Here is a 19,360-nt window from a genome sequence, read left to right as displayed (position 1 = left end):
TACATGCATAAACTTTTGGTGCCTCTCTCCCTCTTCCTGGGCTCTTCTCCCATCCTCTCTTCCTGCTCTCCTCGCCCTGCTCATCACTTTCCCCCGGTTTTTTTTTTTTTTCCCTCCCTTCCTCCCCTCTGCCTCCCTCCACCTCCTCCTTTTCTTTTTTGCTGAATCTTATTGATCCAGAAGGTGGCTAATTAGCCCTTCCCGTCGTGCCTGGGTAATGAAGCACATGCGCACTGAATTAATCACAGCCATTTTTTGCAGGAAACTAATTAGCAGAATAAAGATCCAAAGACTTTTTTTTCTTTTCACTCATCAGCTCCCACTTCCAGCGCGTCCCCTCCGACCGCTGCAGCCGCCGCCGCCGCCGCCTCCTCCTCCTCCTCCTCCCGGCCGCAGCCGCCGCCGCCACCGCCTGCTTTGCATCCCAATTACAGCCTAGAGCCGCTGCCGCCGCCGCCGCCGCTTCTCCTCCGTGGCCCCTGCCCGCTCCGGGGGCTGTAAACTCCCCGCCAACCATGCTGCTCGGCGGCAGCGGCGGCGGCGGCTCCGGCTCCCCGGCTGCGGCCGCCTCCCGCCCCGGGCTCCGCCGAGCGCGCTCCAGCTCCGCCGCCGCCGCCGCCAGCAGCGCGTCCTCCGCCGCCGCCGACCCCCGCCAGCCGCCGCTGCTGCCTTGATGGGCTCCGCGGCCCGAGCGCCTCTTTTCGGGATTAAAAGCGCCGCCAGCTCCCGCCGCCGCCGCCGCCGCCAGCAGCGCCGCTGCAGCCGCCGCCGCCGGAGAAGCAACCGCGTAAGTGGCAACTTTTCCCTCTTTTTTTTTTTTCCCGCCGCCGCCGCCGCCGCCTGCTCCTCCTCCTCCCGCCGCCACCGCCCGGACGCGGGGCTCCTCGGGGCGCCCGGGCTGCTTTGCATGGGGCTCGTCCTGCCCCCTCCCGGCTCCCGCGCCCGGCCGCCGCCGCCCGCGCTCCCCGCGCCCGCGCCCTGCTCGCTCGCTGCGTCCCGCTCGCCTTCCCCCTGCGCCAAACTTTCTCTTTCTCTTCTTCTTCCTCCTCCTCCCGCCGCCGCCGCCGCCGCCGAGCCCGGGCTGCCCCCTCCTCCCCGGCCCCCGCGCCGCCGCCGCCGGCGACCCCCGGGAGGGTGGAGGCGCCCGGGGCGAGGCCCGCGCGGCGAGTTTGGAGGCGCCGCCGGGCAGGGCCGGCCGGGGCGCGGGCCGAGGGCGGGAGGGCGGCCGGGGTCCGGGCGCCGAGACAAAGGCGGCGGTCGGCGGGGGGGTCCGCGGTGCCGAGCTCCCCCGCCCTCGGCCCCCAACTTTGCCCCACCCCGGGAGGCGCCGGGGCCCCGGGCTGAGCCGCGGCGCGGGGCGCGCACCCGGCCCGGAGCCGTCGCCGCGGCTGCCGCAGCTGGCCGGCCGGCCGGGCGCCTTCCGCGCCAGGGCTCCACTTGCCGGGAACGCGGCCGCCGGGCCGGAGCCCCGGGGTCCGAGAGCGGGCGAGGGGTCGAGGCGGCGAGGCTGCAGCCCGACCTTCTCTACCTGCGCGCTCTCCGCCCTGCCCCACTGGCAGCGCCGTGAGCGCCCTGAGGGGCCTCTGCCCTGGACACTAGGGGCTCCCGGGGGCTCGGGGCTGTGCCGCCGGCCGGGACCAGACCTCGCCTGGCCGGCCTCTCCTTGGCCAGCTGAGTTGAGAGACATCAGAGGATTTCTTCTTCTGTTTCCACCCCCCCCCTTGTTTTTTGTTTCTTTCCTTTTTCTTTTTCTTTCCTTCTTTTTCTTCTTTTTTCCCTTTTCTTTCTTTTTTTTTGATTTTTTTTTTTTGCTCACGCGAATCTGGGATTGTTTACGTTCCGTTCCCCACTTTCACCCTCGTCCTGTTCCACTCCTCTTTTCCATGTATTTTCCCCATTAGATGCAAAAATCACGTTCCTGAATTTTGCATTATGCGTTTTCATGTACATCTTTTTGCATATCTATTGGAGAGTAGAGCTGAGTGTATTTTATGCCGGGTATTTAAATTGTGTATGGACTCAGTAGGCTCCTTGTGGAGCCGTTGAAAAAATACATTTTACTTTGCAAATTAATCTGTTGCTCAGACTGACTTTTGCAAAATGTCGTGCAGTTCCTTCGACTGTGGCAAATTCTTTGATTACAAGTGCTTGCAAAAATCACCCACTCTTAACTTTTCCCCCTTGTTGCTTTGAAGTAGGGTAAATATGACAGTTTTTATTGGTCTCAATTATTGAAACTTGATCTATGGACTATATGGAAGAAGGAGGCTGATTGCCTTTTTCTGGCCTCCAGTTCTAGTGACTTTTAAAAGGGTGTTTGTTAAGTACCTTTGAAGAATATGACATACGGTGATCGCTTGGCTGTAATGCAAATTACAGAACATAAATTCACTTTGGAATTAAAAAAAAAGACTCGAGCCCTTTCAGTGGGGACACTTGAGGATTTATTATGTTTTTTAAAAAATTACTTTTTTCTCCCTAGTTGGGAGAATGGCTAGTTCCAGACCAACTTATTTGGAGGTCTATGGAAAGAGGCTTGGGAAATGGGAGAGGGGAGAAGATGGATCACAATCTGCATAATCGATAGGGCAGCCTGCTGCAATCTTGTACCTACATTTACTGTAAATTTCTACAGTATCTGCAGCGTGGGTGCTCTAGTGCCTTGATCGGCTTCTTGGAGCAGATTTAGAGGCAGTAGAAGCAGAATTTACTGCCAGCCCTCCGGAATAATATAGGGGAAGGCTACTGGATTGTGGCTCATTTTAAAACCTCCTTCATAGTACCGTACATTTTTTTTTTTTTTGGTGAATCTGTGTACATGTGAGGGTTTCGGGTACTGAACCCCCAAAGTGTAGGTATCCTATAGGTTGGGAGTGGAAAGTATTGGAAGGGGGTTTAGGAGATGGGAATTCACTTATTGAATTACCACTTCGGGGGTCCTCTGCTTATCTTATAATGTGAAATATCTTTAACAAGTGCAAGGAATTTAGAGTGAGGAATATGAGAGAGTAATACGCCAGAGACTGAAGCAGTGTGAAAAGTAAGGATTGCTGTGTGTGTGCATGAGAGGGAGAGAGGGAGAGAGAGGGAGGGAGAGAGAGAGAGAGAGAGAGAGAGAGAGAGAGAGAGAGAGATAATACAGACACTTATAGTCAGGCTTGAAAGCTTGGTGGTAGGTGAATCCATATTTGGAGATGATTTTGAAATAGTCTAGCAAATGGTGCATGAACAGGATTTCGTAAAAAGTGTGTACGGAGTCAGTTTTGAAAGGATTGCCGTTCGGGGAGATGAGGTGTGGGCAGGAAAACCCACTCTAGGCCACCAGCCTTCCTCTGTCTGTGTGTCTCCTCCCTTCCCCCTCCCTGAGTTCTAGTTTTTAATTACTTAATGCTGAAACGCACAGGGCTTATATAAATATTTGCAAATGCTCTTTCCTATTGATTTCTCTGGATAAACTGCCCTGCTCAGGTCCAGAGAGGAGGCAATTCAGATCTGTGGACTTTTTAAACATACAGAGTCTCTGGAGGAGGGTTGGTCTGTGCACGTGTGCGTTTATGGGTAGAGTTGTAGACGTGAAGATTTTGGGGGGCTGCAGGGAGAGTTCAGTCTCCTCTGGGCTGGAGCTGGCCCCAAGGCCTGGCAGTTCTGACAGATGCGTGTGTGTGTGTGTGTGTGTGTGCGCGTGTGTACAGGTACGTACTGTGCGGGGGTCTACCCTGGGGAGTCTGAATGCATATGCACTTAAAGCACCTCCCCCCTGCCCCCCATTAAATATGGAGCAGTTTTCCAGGGCTCGGTGACTGCCTTCTCCTCAGGGTCACGGTGAGTTCGAATCTGACCCAAGGTGCAGGAATCCTGCAATGGGGAAATAAAAGAATATATAGAATGGGGTCAGGTCAGCTGCTCAGAGGCCAAAACCCCTACCGCTGCTTTGATTTTATTTTTTTGTGTATATTTTAGGCTCCTCCTGCCATGTTACAAATTGGGCCTCCCCCTCTCAGGTGTTTGCTCTGTAGCTTAAAGGCACCAGAGCCTCTGCCTGCCTAGATGTCTGCTTCCAGCAAGAACAGAAAACCCACATACCAAATCCAAAACAAAACAGAGGAAGGAGGGGGAGGAAGAAAACCCCTATTGAGTTCAGGCAAATAAGGTTGGGTCTCCAGATCCGATTACAAAGCAGCTCTGAATATGCAAGACAGCACACAGGACCAGTTATTCCAGTTACAACAAACTATTAAAAAAAGAGAGAGAGAAAAGAAAAGGCATGTTTAGGTCGTAATTTGTTAGTACAAGGAAAAGAAGCCCACATAAAGCTGCCGTTTTCCCCCCTCCCTTTGCTGGCTTCACATAGAATTCACTCACCCTTTTCCGATTTGTCTACTGTATAGGTTCTTTTATTAAAATCTTTGGGTTTAGGAAGATCGCTGCAAGCAACACATTTTCTGTATTTTTTTCCCTTTATCTTAGAGGAGAGTTGGCAGGGGTTCTGTGGTTTGCAGTTACACAATATGTTATCATGTTTTTAATCAGTAAATCATTGCAGTGGTTATAGATTTACAGTCTTGGGGTATTACAGAGAAGAGCAAGGCGGCTATATGTATGCTTTTAAATTACACCAATGTAAACTGAGTACAGCAGCTGTGAATATGGTCGGCAGACTTCATTCCTCTTCCACCCCCAAGCATCTTCGTTCTTTTTCCCTCTGTGATTTTTTTAAAAAAATTGTTCAGTTTGCTTAAAAACACCATCCCCCCTCCTATATTCCTTTTCTCTTCATCCTCCCCCACAAAATATTTTTATTTCAGACTTCTGACCCCAGGTAAGGTGGAATTCAAACTCTTGAAATATGACTTTGGATCAGGGAGTATAGTAATAATAATTTAAAAAGTGGATTTCCTTAGAAATCCTCTTGCTTTTCATACCCATCTCCTGTATAGGGACAGAGGGCGGATTGCAAATCGTGAGGTGGGGTGGCCAGAGTGTAGGGAAGGCAGGGCTTGTGGCGCTTGCCTGCCTGGAACCTCCAGTGTCCTGTCACTGTGAGCCCACTTTCAGCTTCTGTTTTTCATATTATTATGTAACAGAATCCTTGGCAGCATTAAAAATTCAGTATTACAAGCTGATTGTAATGCTGCCTCATTAGACAGCACTGTCTGGCCTTGTATTAAGTGAAACACAGAGCATGGCTTTTAGATTATAAACACCAATAAATATTAAGGATCAGCAGAGGAGGGAAATAGTCAGCTGGGTTTTTGGGCCCTTCTGGTTTTAAATCCTTTCCCATCTTCTTCCCTTCAGCATCCCCACCCCCCGCCCCTCCGACCCCGGGCCTTGGTAACTGTCATCTGTTTTCTTGGGATGCTGATGTGTCGACCTTGGTGACATTTTAGGAGGGCTTTTTATAGAGTTATCTTGTATACACAAAAGGTTTGGAAGTTTGTTTTGTTTTGATCTGCAATAAACAGGCCCTTCACTTTGCTGATGTCATTTCCGTTCATATTTGAGTTGTTTATTGTGCTTCTTCGCAGGGCCCTCTCATCCCTACCCCCACCTCGCTTTTCAGCCAGAGTCTGTGGCCGCCTGGGGAAGGGGGAATGCGTGCCTAAGCTGCCAGGTCTGGGTTCAGAGGCTGGGGGTTGCGTGTCACTGCGTCGTCCTAGGGTTCGCCCGCTGGGGAAGATGTTTCTAGCTTCGAATCTGGTTAAGCACTCCGACATCCACTTGCCCTGGTATTTTCATGGCATGCAGTGATTCACCTCGGCTTCCTTTCTTTGAAGCACCCCCCCCCACCCCCGCCCGTGCGCGCGCGTGCGCGCGCGCGCACACGCACACACACACACACACACACACACACACACACACACACACACACACACACACACACACACACACACACACCTTGTCTGTGTCTTTAGGACATCCTTATTGCCCACATCTCCATGCAACGCCCCCCCCCAAAAAAAACAACACCTAATCTCGTAATGATGACTTTGATTCAGTTGCAGATCTGAAGCTGGCTTTAGGGACTTCATGCTGTGAAAAAAAGAAAACGTTTCCAGGCGTTGCCCCACAGTCTCGTTGCAACCCCGCACCTTCTATCCCTGTTCAGTATTTTTTTTCTCCTTTTGCATTTATTTTTCTGTTCCCTGCCTTTTCATAGACGTAAAGGCTATTCTGGTGTTACTAAAAATGACCGTAATGACCAGTGTCTCTTATTTCCATGTGATCCACAATCGGAATACCCCCTCCTCAAAAAAAAAAAAAAAAAAAGGTGGGGAGAGGAAGGAGGAAAAACTGAGTGTGTAGACCCCCAAGGCTTTCCTCTAATAGGATGATGGGTTTTAGGTTAAAAAAATATATTATTGTTTTGTTCTTTTAGGTTTAGAAATAATAGGGGGAGAGGGAAAAGCAGTCATTAGGAAGTTCACTGAGCTGCTTTCCAACTAAGACGGGTGAAAAATGAACCTACATTGACACTTGGCTCCATGTGAAAGCCCCAGTAACCTCTCCCCCCTTCCGTTGCCCTGGCCTTTTGTTCCTGGAGAACGGAGCTAAGGTGCTTTTTCTCCCAGACCAAAGGCGGCAGGCAAGGAGTCCCCTTGTGTGCACATCGCCTTTAGATGGCCTTCTCATGGTTATTGTCAATGCAGACTCCCCCAAACAATTGCTCCAGGGAGACACAAAAGCAAAAACATTTGTCCTATTTTTTTAACCTCTTTGTTTTAGGTTTTTTTTTTTTATCCATTCTTTAAATTTCACAGTTTCTATTTGTCTGCAGAGAGACAAACGGAACAGCATGAAGCAAGCGCATTTTACCATAGGCCTCACTGGCGATTGGAACAGCCTCAATAGAAATCCAGATTCTTAAAACACTGGCTGACTTGGAGGAGATGTGAAATTTCAGCTTGGGGCTCTTAAGTGAGATTAGCACAGATTTCGAACAAAAATGCACTAAAGGGAAAAGATAAGACAAGGGGATTCTGGAATCATTTAGGGGAAGTGTGAAAAGGGTCACCTTTTGTTTATCTCTTAGGATCCTGCCCCAAGAAGTGGTCGCTTGATGGGAAGGAATTGCAAATCCAAATGCAATTCTTCATTTAAAAAAAGATCTGATTCTGGTTATTGTGCTGTTGGTGTATCGTTTCAGTGTTGGTTTTAAAGCACTAGACCAGCGTGAGGACTACTGGTACGCACTGTGGAACTGATGCTGTGTTGAGAATTTTTTTTTGAAACTACGTTTTATATAGAGAGGCCGTATCCCCTCCCCCCTTTTCTTTCCTCTCCCGTTTCCTTTTTCCTTTCTTCTCTCTCCAACCCGCTTCCCCTCCAAGAATGCAGTGGTTTGCATCAGGCTGAGGGATGTGTCAGACCGTGTGGATGGCCTGTGAACAGAATAGGAGTACACCTCTCTTTCCTGGCCCCGAACAAAGCACCTCTCTCCTGTAATGTATGGGCCCTGATTGCAGTGTTGTCCTTAAGCATCTGTCTGCGTTTTTATTAAAATTCTCAATTTCAAGGTTTAGAAACACAAATGTAAGAATCCCCCTGGGTATAAAAGTCTTGCATGGCAAATTCTCTTTGCCCTTTCAGAAATGATCTTTTTGTTTAAAAAAAAAAAAAAAAGAGTGCAAGCTCTTTACCTAATGTCTTGAAGCTGTTTTAAGGCAAGGTCTTTGTTTTTGCTTTCTGAAAACTTGGCCTTTGTAACTTAAAATTGAGGGAAGCTCTTCTCTATCACAGTTTTAAAAAAATGGTTCCTCATTTGTGTCTTTTTTAGATGTGTCATTGACAGCTTTAGGGTCTGAGCTGAGGAGGGTGGGGAAGTGAACCACATAAGGTTCCACCTACGATTTTGGGGGGTATAAATTAATCTATGGAATTAGCATTGTAGCGAGAGATGGAGGCCTTGAGGTTTGTGACAGAGAAATGTGAATCAAAACATCTGTTAGGCCTTGGCACACCAGCCTCCAGCGGTTCTGAAGGTGAGTGTGGGCTGTTCTGAGGAAAGCCTGCATTCTGTACCATACCCAGGAGGGCCTGGCCACCCAGTGGGTACCAGGCTCCTAAGTATAACTGCCTATAAAGGATGGGGTGAATTCAGGGCATGCAGTGCAGTTCAGCTCCAAATGGATCCTTGCTTATTTCAGGGACTTTGTTTTGTTTTGTGCCCTCTTCTGGCTTTTTCTTTGTTAAAGCCTCAGGGTTATTTAAGCACTAGTTTTAAAATCAAGTGTATGTATAATTTAATAAAAATAGAAGGATCTGAAAGAATACACAAATCCGCCTCAGCCCAGTTGTGCTGTGAAGATAGAGCCTAGGTTTAGCTAGAAGTCAGCAGGCTGACATTCGCTGTCTCTTAGCTCAGAGATCATATTTACCTTTGCTGAAGTGAAAGGAACAGCACTGGCGAATGAGTGTATATGTGGAGAGAGAGAGAGAGAGAGACAGAGACAGAGACAGAGACAGAGACAACCAGTTTGGCTCGGATGGGATCTTTGTAATTTACCAGCCAGCTAAGTAAGCATTAGGGGGCTGGCCTCTGGCTTGGAGAGTGGCTAAGGGGAGGAGTGAGGGAAGGGTTAGCATTGCCTGATTTATTTTTAAATATTTATCCTTTTGGCTGTTGCCAGTTACGCTTTCCAGATGAGACGAGACTAGTTATGGAGAGCTGGAAGGAAAGAATTGCCTTTTCTGAGAGTGGGTTTATTTGTCAACAGTTTTCAGGACGGAGAGCGCCGGGCTGTCACTGCTGGGTAGGCCGTGGGTGCCATGTCAGGCAGCTGCCCTGGGAAGAGCTGGGGCCTTTCAGAGCTGGGGGACAGAATTTGGAACATGTATGTCAGAGAAACTGTTGATTCCATATGGAAGTGCAAAAGTTGCAAATTACCTCTGAAAAGGTATTGTTTTGATGAGCGATGGAAATAAGTTTGGTCGAGGTAACACACCCGCTTTTGTGTGATTCTTCATATTCCTGATGATCCAGAGGCCATAGATTACCGGACTGTGGATTACCTGTTAAATTTGTGTCCGTAACAAAGGCAAGCTTGACCAGGCCTCACTGTGTCTGTAGCTGGTGTCGGATTAAGATAAAGGAAAGGGACTCAGGGTCACTCTCAGCTCTACTTGTCAGAACTCTGAGGTGCAGCAGGCAGATGCAAGTGTCTGCCACTTGGGACGGGCAGTTTCAGGATGGACCCCCTCAGGGCCTTCTGCCCAGAACCTCCACATACTTCCAGGTTGCTTTGTAGCTGGTTCTTTGGGCTTTCTAGCTTTCATTGTATTGAAAATATTTATCTGTTGGCCCACCAGGTTCATGATGTCACCAGATTAGGTTTTCCCCTGTTAATAAAAGTTAAGACAAAGCAGCAAAATTCGATTTTCTGGGAGTATAAACATTTTCGTATTGTCGGTAATTTATCTGCTGGGCCGTGGGTTGCTTCCAGGCAAGAATGGGGGCCTAGAGTCTTCATTCTCCTGAAGACGTTTCCAGAGACATCTCTGAGTTGTGTGCGCCACGTTACTTGCGTTATTGCTGGCATCATCATCTACATGTATTATTCATAGTCACTTTTTCAATTAAATTATTCATTACTTTTCTTTAAGGTGTTCTCAACTCATGTGGCTAACATAAATAATAGTGTGTTTTGAAAACACCACCTGTTCTTGGGCCTGATGTCAGGCGGTCTGGAAACAGCTCTGCAGTGGCCATACTCTGGTTTACAAAATCATCCTCCACTTTTCTTTTCCTATCTTCACTCCCCCCCCCCCCCCCCCCCCCCCCCCCCCCTAACATAAATAATAGTGTGTTTTGAAAACACCACCTGTTCTTGGGCCTGATGTCAGGCGGTCTGGAAACAGCTCTGCAGTGGCCATACTCTGGTTTACAAAATCATCCTCCACTTTTCTTTTCCTATCTTCACTCCCCCCCCCCCCACCCCGTCACTCTCTCATGTGTGACAGAATTTGGCTTGTGCTCTCCTTTGTCCCTAATCGGACATGATTCCCTAGAGGCAGTCTTTTCTCCCCGGGCCCTAGCTGGAAAAAAAATTTTTTTTGGAGTCTCTTTTTTGGACTAAAATGTAGAGAGGGGTTGTCCTTCCCCAACAGGTAAGATAGTTATGTTAATCTGAACCCGAATTATATTGTGCAAAATGCCTTCTAGTTTTCATCATCCTTTTCTCCTGCATCAGTGTGTGCTTAATGCTAATACGATTCCATACATACAGCTCTTCGCCTCGTGAGCTTATTATATTTCTAACACTTGCACGGTTCATTATTGTGCAGTCAGAAAGGACGCTCAAGGCTCTGGGGCCAGCCTGGGTGGGTGGCTTTCAGAAAGGGTAGAAGCAGGTGCCTTTCTGTGCTGAGAATCGGGAGTAAATTCAGACTGAGCGTGGGATTCTGGCAGGGAGGACAGGGGACTTCCGGTGAGATTTCTGTGGCGCTGCCTTTTCATATCAGAATGGAGAAGGTGAACCTGGGGAGATACAAAAGTGTCCAGCGATTACTTTGACCACCTGGGGTAGCCGCATTAAATTTGACCCGGGGGGTAGAATCTTCCTACGCAGGGCATGATCTGTGCCTTATCTGTGGCTTCTTAAGGCATCTTGTTTAAGACCCTAAGGTTAACTGCAGACTGCGACTTTTCTTCCTCTCTTTATGTCTCTTTTTTCCTTTTTCTCCCAAGAAAAACTCTATCCTTAAACTCTCAGTGGAGAGCAGGGGATGTTTTTATAAGTTTCTGCAGCTGAAAAACAGAAGTGCTTTGTAAAGCAGTTAATAGGATGGGTGTGTGTTTCAAATAAATTCCTGTCCACATTGGCTAATGTCCCCATGCTAGAGTGGCCTGGCTGTGACGTGGCTGGGGCCCAGAGACCGATGGCTTCTGTTCGGAGGCCCCAGGCTCCTTCTTGTGGCCGAGGGCATGTCCCTTTCTTCTCGCCGTTTTCTAGGCCGGCCCCTGACTTTTGATGAGTGAGGGGTCAGCGCCTGGGGAGGACCGTGCTTTGTTCCCGCCGGGCGGGTTCTCCGCGCGGCGCAGGCCGAGCCGCCCGGGGCTCCGGTCCCCGGGCGCGAGGTTCGGCCTGCCCGGAGGCCCGTGCCCAGAGCGCGGCCGAGTGCTCGGGCCTCGCGCGCCCGTGTGTGTCCCCGTGTTCCCGCGGGCGCGGCCGCCGCCGAGCACCCGGCCTGCGCCCGGCACGACTGTAGATGTCAGGCTTTGCCCGGGGAGCCGAGCGGCGGCGGGGCTGTGAGTTTCAAATTAACCTTCCGCTTTGTTGCTGTGTAATGTGGATCCCTGAAGGCCCCCCGCCCCGCCCGCCCCCCTTCCCCGGGCGGTGCGCGCTGCAAACTGCGAGTTGAGCTTCATTTACATAAAGCGATTCGGGGCGGGCGGGCGGCCGAGCCGGCAGCGGGCAGGCCGGCGACCGGGACGCGAGCGCCGCGCCCCGTGGGTGAATCTCCGCCGCGCGCCCGGGGACCCTCCCTCCCGGGGAGGGGCGGCTGCCAGCCCGGGCCGCCACCATGAGCCCCGCTCCCCTGCCCCGGGCCCCCCCGCACCCAGCCAGAGCCACCTCGGAGCCCCGGGGGCAGCGGGAGGTGGGGAAAAGGCCGCCTGGGGTGGGTAAGTTCGGGGCTCGGGTGCCGCTGGAGTTTCCCATTGTCGCGCCTGCCTCGGCCCCCGGACCCGCGAGTGCCTCCTCCCTCCGGAGGTGTGCGGAGCCTTTGTGTGCCAGGTGAGTGCAGCCTCCCTCCCCCGTCCTCCCTCCCCCGTCCGCCCTCCGGGTCCGCGCAGCCGGCCTGGAGCTGCGGGCAGGTGTTGCGAGTCTTGGCTGAACTTCCCATTCTCTGGGGGCGTGTGGGGGAAGGGCAGGCTGGATGCACCTGAACTACTAGGACTCCAATTGGAAACCGACCTGGGGCGAGAGCCTCTGAATTCTGCTGGGCAGAGTACAGACCTTCCTCTTTCCCTCCCTTCCTTCCATCTTTCCTCCCCCCGCCCCCCCCCCCCCGCGCCTTCCTTATTTTGGCTTTTGGATTAGTTCCTGCCTTCTGAATATTTGCGGTGCTGGTGTCATTTAGAAGTTTGAGTTCCTCCGCCTAAAAATGCACCCTTTTCATCGCGAGGGAGGTCACAGGCCAGTTGGAAACAATGTGAAGAACGGGGTTATTGGGGAGTGATTGAAGGGAGAATCAGAGTTTGGGAGCTGGAAAACACCTTTGGAGGTCGACTTGTCCACCCTCAACTTTGAGTCTGTTGGCACTCTGGAAAAACAGAGCAGCGTTCATTTCCGTGGGGAGGGGGGTGGGCAAGAGGGAGAGCTGAGACGTTTGTCCTGTTAAAAGAAGAGGAAGGCCCAAGTTAGGTCAGGAGCAGAAAAAAAAGTAATCATGGCAGGCTAGAGGGAAAAGAGCTTTCTGGAAAATGGTCCTTTCCGCTTTGGATATACCTGTGTTATAATGATGGGAAAATGCCTAGAGGGCAAAGATCACAGCCCATGCCTGGTGTAGTCCAAGAGTGCATTGCCTGGCACAGTGGTGCACAGTATATAAACTGGTTTACATGAAACTGGCTAGCAGGTGAATCCAAGAGGGTCCTCCCCCCTCTCCCCGCCCTACATTTGTGTCCTTTAACTGGCCTTGAGGACTCTAAAGGCCGCTGACAGATAACCTCAGAGAGGACAGGTGGCCCCACTTGGGCACAGGGAGAAGGCCTCTCCCTCGGGCTGGGGCCTGCATGGTGGAATGCAACAAGGCAAAGCACGGAAAGCAACCTTAAGCCTTGAAGGTAGGTAGTGAGAAAGTTACAGGTCATCGTATTTCATTCCCATGCTTTGAGATCCTTGGGGAAAGGTCACTAAATAAATAGAGTATAATTTAGAGCTCATGCTAGCTGAGGAACTTCGTTTCTTTGCCATGGAGCAGCAGGTGTGTTTGTAGAGTTGGCCCCTGGAGTCCCCTCATTCCTAAATTCAGGAGGTGTCAAGCCTTCATGTTCTTTTAATGGCTGTGGTTTCTGGATAGGTTTCAAGGGGAAACCCTAAAAATCACGAGCTCCGGTAGGCTGGGTTGGAGAGGGAAGCCTGAGTGAGAGGGCAGAGACTACATCGGAGAGGAAAACATACACCTTCCAGGGTAACTTGATGAAGAAAGGCCGAGGCCAGGAGCACGGGCCTGTTCCTTGTTATCAGAACAGCCACTAGCGGCATGAGATTCTGATTCCTTCTTGTTACCCACCCCAAAAAGCAATCAGGGAATTCTAAATAATTTAAGGGTTTCAAGAATAGGGTCACTGGAGAGAGGTACATACCTGGATGTTTGCACACGTGTATTTGCGTTCATTCTCTTTTGTGGAGACCCTGAAGGCCCCCTTTCAGAGGCATGTGGCTATGAAGGCCAAGAGAAACTTTTCCTCTCCCCTTTCCTTAAATTACAGGACTAAGGAGATTGTCTGCGTTTGGTTTCCAGCGTGTTTTCAGAGAGCGTGTAAGTGCCTCTCAGAATGGGCTAGGGTCGCACTTTGTCCTTTTATTTAATTACACAAGTATTATTTAACAACACGGGGCAGATGCAGAAGCCAGCACTTTTACACTTTAAAATCAGTCCTTTTGGAATCACAAGGAATTAAGTGACTTGGAGACCTTCTGTCTTGATGACATGGGTCACCTCCCTTTGCCAACTCTCTTTTGAAATGGCTGCATTTTCTATTGGATAGAGCTGCTATTTTCCAGTTCTCTGGAGAACAGTTTTGATTGACAGGGGACTATTGAGAAACACTTGCTAACTCTTCCAAAATAGAAAAAAATCTGAGCTGCTTCCCCAGCCACCTGAAACTTTAATTTTGGTTTTTCCCTTCCATCTTTTATTTGCACAAATGAATACTCAGGGAGAGTGGAAAGGACCCAAATAAAACAGTCTTCTCAGCAGGCCTCTGTTTGGCTCTTCCCAACAGGACAATGCCCTGCCTGCCTTCTTGCTGTTTTGGGGTTGGATTTAACTGCTGTGTCAGCTCTGTGCCAACTGGACTGCACAGTGGCAAGGCGCTAAACTAAGCAAGATTTCAGTTTTCATCATTATGACTTCAACTGATGATTAGTAGACACTCCCAGGACAGTACTGGCTCACCTTGGGTGACCCAAAGGTTGTTAGTTCTTTGGAATAAATCTGTGATTGCAGACTACTAGTAAAGTCTTATCTGGGACTGGTGATGATTTGGCTTGGTTCCTTCAGTTCTAGTCACAAGTGGTGTCCAGAGAGCGTGTCCTTGTTTGCTGCTGTTCCTTTTGCACGTTGGGGCTTTTTTTTTGTTTTTTTGTTTTGCTTCTGAAGTGCTAAGTGTGAGAGGCTAGAAATACTCCAGGGCCCAAAGCGTATCTTTATGTAAGAAAGAATTTTTATTGCAGGGTTGCAACAGTCTCATGTTAAAAAGTAAATATTTAAGTGACGAAGCAACATTTTATAAAAGGGTAGGGACTTGCTCTAAGGGAAAGAAAGTGAACTGTCTTTACGCCCACTTTTTAGAGTAGCTTAGGGTTTGTCTCCTCCTCTTATAGGGGAGGCAGTGGTGATTCTGGCCTGAAGAAGCTTGCAAGCTCCACCTCACACTTCCCTGTATTACAAAGATAATGCACCTGATGCCGAACATTAGTAACCTCAAGAAGTACAGTATGTGCTGTGGTTTATACTTGCATTTGTTATTAAAATGGTTGCTTGCTCTTAGCCTGGCCCATTTCTGTAGTGCTTGGGCCTGTTGGCCGCCTCTGGTTCCCAAGGCTGGTGTAATTAACTAGGATAGGGGTGTTACTGTAAAAATACAACGTGAAGGCAGATTCCATTACAGTGAACTTCAGAGGGCTATCGAAATGTTCTGGTCTGAGATTTTGGTTGGAATGGTGGTTGTTAGAAATCACAGCAGAGCTCAGAACTACCATCCTCTGCCTGGGTTCGAAACTGTGGTCAGGGAAATGGAGACCTAGTTTTAATAGAATCCAGATAAGGGAATTCCTTTGCAGGAGCTAATCTCAATCAAATATTAAAAGGTGCCTGTTCTGTCCAAAGCAGCGTCCTGAGTCCTTAGACTGCTCAAATTGAGGAACACACACACAGAAGCTAAGATTGAGTCAGACTGCCCCAAGGGAGAGACCCAGGCAAAAATTTTGGCTCATTGGCAAGCCACTCTCAAATCCAGATTAAGGAGGAAAACTACAAAAGCAACAACTGTCAGATTTCTTTTCTATATGATTTAAAGTTGGCTGCCAGATTGTTCGCTTTGAACATGTGCGAACTGACAGTCAGATGTTAGAGGGTTGTTTTGTTTGTTTTGTTTTTAGCTAATAAAGTAAATGACTCTTATATGGACAGGAACTGGGGAATTGACAGCAGTATTGTGCTAAAGCTTCAGAAGCAGTGAGACAACGTGAATGCTTTTTTCTGGTTTTCATTCTTTGGGGCGGGGGACAAGATGGTGAGGACAAGGCCGTGAGCGGTCTAGCAGTGACGGGTGTGTCTCTAGAGAATTCTTTGCCTAAGGAAGGTGGCTTGGCTTACTTGTCACTTTTAAAGGTGATTTTTCGTTAGATGTTTCCGCCCTTCTTTCACCCTTAATTCCTGGAATTTCTTGCTTTTGCAAGGATAAGGGTGTGAATAAAAACAGGGAAAGAGACATAGAAAGTTTGCGAAGTGGCAAATTTGACTTCATTTCAGAATAAGACTTCCGTGCTGTTGGTTTTAATCCCAGACAGGGCCTCTTAGCAGAATGCCTGGGCTTAATCTGCCTTTTGGGTGAGCCCTTCTCCCTTCCCACAGGAGGGTCACCATGCAGTCTTGTCAACAGGAGGATTAATGCACTGGGGGTTTTGATGTGTACCCCTCCAGAGAGGCCTTAGCTGGCCTCCTGGGGGTGGAGGGGGGTGTCTTAGGTGATTCAGCTGCTTATTCTTTGAATTTTGGTATTAACACATGTGCCTCCTCCAAGATTTTTCCATCCTCTTCCCTCCCCGAAGTCAGTCTGAGGCTTCCAATGAAGGGAGGAGTGGGGTATGCAAAACATGCTCCTCGTGAAGATGGGGAAACCCCCGAGCCCTCTCTCCTCCTATTCTGCTAATCGCATAATGGCCTTAAAGGCTTTCTTACATGATTATCTTGTCCTTAATTTTAAGTGGGTCTTTTGGGGCAACAGTTGGGAGTTTGTGGAGTATCTTCTGTCATCTGTAGGCAGACTCTGAACTGGGAAAACTGGCTCCAACGGACGCTGTGAAAAGACGGTGGAATTTTCATCTGCTGCCGATTTCACGCACTGTCCTGAAAGTGATTTCGGCCACAAACCTTTGATCTGAGAGTGAAACTTAACCCCCCCCTCGTGTGCTTCTGGAGGCAGGAGTTGGTGACTGCTCAGACCTCCTACCCTTTGTGTGTGTGAGTGTGTGAGTGAGCGAGCGAGTGAGTGTGTGTGTGTGTGTGTGTGTGTGTGTGTGTGTGTGTGTATGTGGTGGGGGTGAGTTAGCTAAAGAGAAGGGCTGAACTACTTGTAGGTCTTTGGTGGTGGGCGAAAAAGCAATTTTGCCGGGTTCTTGGTTGTGCCTGATTTTATCCAGGAATGTGACTGGAGAAAAATTCTTCTGGGAGTCTATTGGTTGAGCTAGATTTTGAATGAGAACTGTTGCCTGGTGCCCATCTCTGTTGTAGGCTCTGCATTTCCTTATGAAAATTCCAGTTCACAGCCAGCTCTCTGTCTTCTTTGAGTCTCCTTAGTGGAGAGGCCAGGGTCGGATGAGCTGAATGAAGACAGGGGGGCTTAATTCGATACTTGAGTTCAGGCCTCATCCGTGCGCCCCCCCCCCCCGGCAAAGTTATATATATCCCTGTTCAGATATGAAGTCTCGATTCAGTATATAAAAAGCTCTTTTCAAGAGTTTAAACCCCTGTAAGCCTATAAAAAGTACATATGTATAGCCATCAGCTTACTTGCTTTCCACACTTACGGTTTCTGAGCGGCCTATTTTGGACAGCTTTTCTCTTCCTGACATGTTTGTCCAGTGAAAATATGCTAAAGAACACGTGTGTGCCTTTTTTCTCCTCCTCAGCAACTTTCCTGTCTTTTTTTTTTTTTTCTTTTCTTTTAAACAGTTTTTCTTAACTGCTCAAGAAACAATGTAAGCCTCTTCCACCATTTCAGGCCCTCTTCCTAAAATGCTCTTTGGCTCAGGGCCTTGGTTCTTAATGTGCATTTGGCTGGTAGGGCGAGTGGTTTTTGCTTTCCTTGTAACACTGCCGCGTTTCCCCGTACAACATCTGTGTCGTTGCTAGAGCGTCAAGTCAACTTGTGGACGCTTAAAGAAGAGGCCCGTGGATTCAGTGTGTGTTAGAAGGCTGATGTCACTGCAAAAGCAGCTGCCTTCGAACTGCTCTTAAAATGTAGTTGCAGGTAAAGAATGGCAGGGGTGAAAATTCTAGGGCTTCCCCCACTTTTTCAAAGAGGAGGTGAAGCTGGTTTTCCCTGCAACAGGTATGAAACCAGAGGTAGAGGTATCTTTGGGGAAAGCAGAGAACTTTTACACCTTTTGGGAAAGGACTGTCAGTTTATTTTTCGCTTGCTGGGGAATCTAGTGTTTGTCCAGACATTGGAGATATTGTCTGATGAAGGAAATCCTGGTGCAAACTCCTAAGTGTCTAATTGGAGGAGGTGCGATCTTGGTCATTGGTGAAAGAAATGAGATAATTACAAAGTACAACAGGGTAGGGTTCAGGTCAGGATCAGAGTGCTGCTTATGGGTCAGCCCTTGAAATGGGGGTGCTGGTGTCCACACTCTGTTGTCCTGGGAGAAGCAGAGATGAATCAAATGAGCCTGCGTTTTGGGAATTCTGTTCTCCACTCTGCTCTAGTCTGGGACCCCTCTGCTGGGGTCGTGGGCGTAGGGCCTGGCTCTGTTCCAGCCTGACGGTGTGACTGTGGACCCACCATGCAACCTCTCTGAGCCTTATTACTTCCTTTCTCTGTAAAATGGACATAATGCACACCTTACACCTAAGAGTGGGAATGAAATGAAACAGAAAACAAGTCTTCCCGGTGCATATTCGGTAGCCTCTCTACAAACGTTAGCTCCCATCCGCATGTCCTTTCCTTTATGTTTCTTTTGTCCCCGCCGACGGCCCTGGCTCCCTTGTTTCCCAGCACCCTGGAAGAAAGAAACTAAAAGGTCCAGTGTTTCTTCTGTTCTTCCCTTAGGGGCTGGGAATACAGCCAACTCTTTTTGACATCCTGCAACTGCGATCAGGAGTGAAAGGGTCTGAAATTGACACAGTGTCCCCATCCTCCCCAGCCCTGCCCCCCCCCGCACCCCCCCCACCAAGCTGGCAGGCGGCCTTCGAAGTGAGCAGCCCACTCAATGACCCACCTAGAGAGGCCTTCCCGGGCTGGCTTGTATATGCTAATAGGCCTGACTTGTCCTGGCTTGTTTGTCGTGATTTGTGGAGGCATTTATATGCAAATACTATCAACTTGCTGAGTTAATTATCATTTGCCCCCCCCCCCCCCGCCGCCACCTTCCTGCACAGCCTCCCAGCCTGGCTCCCCGAAAGGGGCTGTTCACATTCATCCCGGAGCTCTTCCTGTCTTGGCCTCCTCCGTCCGCTGCCCTGTCCCCTTCCTGTCCCTGCAGGCCTGCTCACAGCTCCCTCACTGCTCTGCCGCCGGGCGCAGGAACCTCTGTGGTCTGGGCTGGGGAACTGGGCATGCCAGTGGCTTGCCCAATTCGGAGCCTCCGCGAGAGGCGTCGCTCTGCATGCAGTGCAGGGTCAGGCTCACGTTGCACGGAGCTTTTAAACCCCATTTTCTACCGAGTAGCCTGAAACACAGCTGCCCAGACCTTTCAGCCCTTGAAACTCAGTCCTCAGTCTGGTGAGAAAGTGAATATAGTTTTAACATTATTATCATTACTTTCATTTTCCCACATCGTGAATACCACTGAGACCTGTTCCCAATCCTGAGCCCTGCAGAGAAGCCATTTTGCAAAGGGATGCCCCCCTCCAGCCCCCCGCCCCTGGAAACCGCCCCTGAAAAAGGTATGGTTTCGTGGACCTCATCTAGTCCTTGCCTGGTTGTGTGTGGGCACGGTTGACGTTTGGGTTTGATAATTTTTTGTTGGGGGGTGTCCCTCACTTCTTCAGGTCAGATGCCAGCAGTGAGCCCCTGCCCCCCAACTCCCAATCAAAAATGTCTCCCGGAATTGTCACTGTCTCCTGGGGAGGCAGAATTGCCCCCCCCACCCACACCGCCGCCGTTGAGAACCACTGGGATAGACATTGTATTTGCTTCTCTTGGATAAAAAGAGGGCAGATTCCTCCCACCTCCAAGTTAGACATA

General features: G+C 49.7%; 1 protein-coding gene across 1 annotated transcript in view; it reads left to right on the top strand.

The window, feature by feature from the left end:
* Window positions 1-688: 688 nt before the first annotated feature.
* The window catches only part of LOC114484890 (zinc finger homeobox protein 3-like), a gene marked incomplete at its 3' end in the record, with an annotated part of 89,470 nt that continues 70,798 nt past the window's right edge, over window positions 689-19,360 (top strand). The window contains exon 1 of the mRNA XM_055082480.1: window positions 689-787. The remainder of the gene's footprint in view (window positions 788-19,360) is intronic.

This window comes from Physeter macrocephalus, unplaced genomic scaffold (genome assembly GCF_002837175.3).
Source record: "Physeter macrocephalus isolate SW-GA unplaced genomic scaffold, ASM283717v5 random_140, whole genome shotgun sequence".
Taxonomy (NCBI): domain Eukaryota; kingdom Metazoa; phylum Chordata; class Mammalia; order Artiodactyla; family Physeteridae; genus Physeter; species Physeter macrocephalus.
The sequence above is the reverse complement of the archived record's forward strand: the minus strand, read 5'-3'. Positions and strand labels throughout refer to the sequence as shown.